This window comes from Schistocerca cancellata, chromosome 11 (assembly GCF_023864275.1).
Source record: "Schistocerca cancellata isolate TAMUIC-IGC-003103 chromosome 11, iqSchCanc2.1, whole genome shotgun sequence".
In the NCBI taxonomy this organism is placed as follows: Eukaryota; Metazoa; Arthropoda; class Insecta; order Orthoptera; family Acrididae; genus Schistocerca; species Schistocerca cancellata.
The window spans coordinates 57,132,675-57,134,380 of NC_064636.1; the positions used below are offsets into that span (position 1 = coordinate 57,132,675).

The following is a 1,706-nucleotide window of genomic DNA, read 5'->3' on the forward strand; positions in this document are numbered from 1 at the left end:
GTTTCTAGCGAAACTTCCTGGCAGATTAAAACTGTGTGCCCGACCGAGACTCGAACTCGGGACCTTTGCCTTTCGCGGGCAAGTGCTCTACCAACTGAGCTACCGAAGCACGACTCACGCCCGGTACTCACAGCTTTACTTCTGCCAGTACCTCGTCTCCTACCTTCCAAACTTTACAGAAGCTCTCCTGCGAACCTTGCAGAACTAGCACTCCTGAAAGAAAGGATATTGCGGAGACATGGCTTAGCCACAGCCTGGGGGATGTTTCCAGAATGAGATTTTCACTCTGCAGCGGAGTGTGCGCTGATATGAAACTTCCTTGCAGATTAAAACTGTGTGCCCGACCGAGACTCGAACTCGGGACCTTTGCCTTCCGCGGGCAAGTGCTCTACCAACTGAGCTACCGAAGCACGACTCACGCCCGGTACTCACAGCTTTACTTCTGCCAGTACCTCGTCTCCTACCTTCCAAACTTTACAGAAGCTCTTCTGCGAACCTTGCAGAACTAGCACTCCTGAAAGAAAGGATATTGCGGAGACATGGCTTAGCCACAGCCTGGGGGATGTTTCCAGAATGAGATTTTCACTCTGCAGCGGAGTGTGCGCTGATATGAAACTTCCTGGCAGATTAAAACTGTGTGCCCGACCGAGACTCGAACTCGGGACCTTTGCCTTCCGCGGGCAAGTGCTCTACCAACTGAGCTACCGAAGCACGACTCACGCCCGGTACTCACAGCTTTACTTCTGCCAGTACCTCGTCTCCTACCTTCCAAACTTTACAGAAGCTCTCCTGCGAACCTTGCAGAACTAGCACTCCTGAAAGAAAGGATATTGCGGAGACATGGCTTAGCCACAGCCTGGGGGATGTTTCCAGAATGAGATTTTCACTCTGCAGCGGAGTGTGCGCTGATATGAAACTTCCTGGCAGATTAAAACTGTGTGCCCGACCGAGACTCGAACTCGGGACCTTTGCCTTCCGCGGGCAAGTGCTCTACCAACTGAGCTACCGAAGCACGACTCACGCCCGGTGCTCACAGCTTTACTTCTGCCAGTACCTCGTCTCCTACCTTCCAAACTTTACAGAAGCTCTTCTGCGAACCTTGCAGAACTAGCACTCCTGAAAGAAAGGATATTGCGGAGACATGGCTTAGCCACAGCCTGGGGGATGTTTCCAGAATGAGATTTTCACTCTGCAGCGGAGTGTGCGCTGATATGAAACTTCCTGGCAGATTAAAACTGTGTGCCCGACCGAGACTCGAACTCGGGACCTTTGCCTTCCACGGGCAAGTGCTCTACCAACTGAGCTACCGAAGCACGACTCACGCCCGGTACTCACAGCTTTACTTCTGCCAGTACCTCGTCTCCTACCTTCCAAACTTTACAGAAGCTCTCCTGCGAACCTTGCAGAACTAGCACTCCTGAAAGAAAGGATATTGCGGAGACATGGCTTAGCCACAGCCTGGGGGATGTTTCCAGAATGAGATTTTCACTCTGCAGCGGAGTGTGCGCTGATATGAAACTTCCTGGCAGATTAAAACTTTACAGAAGCTCTCCTGCGAACCTTGCAGAACTAGCACTCCTGAAAGAAAGGATATTGCGGAGACATGGCTTAGCCACAGCCTGGGGGATGTTTCCAGAATGAGATTTTCACTCTGCAGTGGAGTGTGCGCTGATATGAAACTTCCTGGCAGATTAAAACTGTGTGCC

At 51.6% G+C, this 1,706-nt stretch overlaps 4 non-coding genes across 4 annotated transcripts; all 4 read right to left on the bottom strand.

Annotated features, from left to right (window-relative positions):
- Positions 1 to 336: 336 nt before the first annotated feature.
- Trnap-cgg (transfer RNA proline (anticodon CGG)) lies at positions 337 to 411 on the bottom strand. The gene has a single exon. It is a non-coding gene; the product is annotated as a tRNA-Pro (tRNA).
- Positions 412 to 637: 226 nt separating this feature from the next.
- Positions 638 to 712, bottom strand: Trnap-cgg (transfer RNA proline (anticodon CGG)). The gene has a single exon. It is a non-coding gene; the product is annotated as a tRNA-Pro (tRNA).
- A 226-nt stretch (positions 713 to 938) lies between these two features.
- On the bottom strand, positions 939 to 1,013 carry Trnap-cgg (transfer RNA proline (anticodon CGG)). Its single transcript has one exon. It is a non-coding gene; the product is annotated as a tRNA-Pro (tRNA).
- Positions 1,014 to 1,239: 226 nt separating this feature from the next.
- Trnap-ugg (transfer RNA proline (anticodon UGG)) lies at positions 1,240 to 1,314 on the bottom strand. Its single transcript has one exon. It is a non-coding gene; the product is annotated as a tRNA-Pro (tRNA).
- Between the last annotated feature and the right edge of the window lie 392 nt (positions 1,315 to 1,706).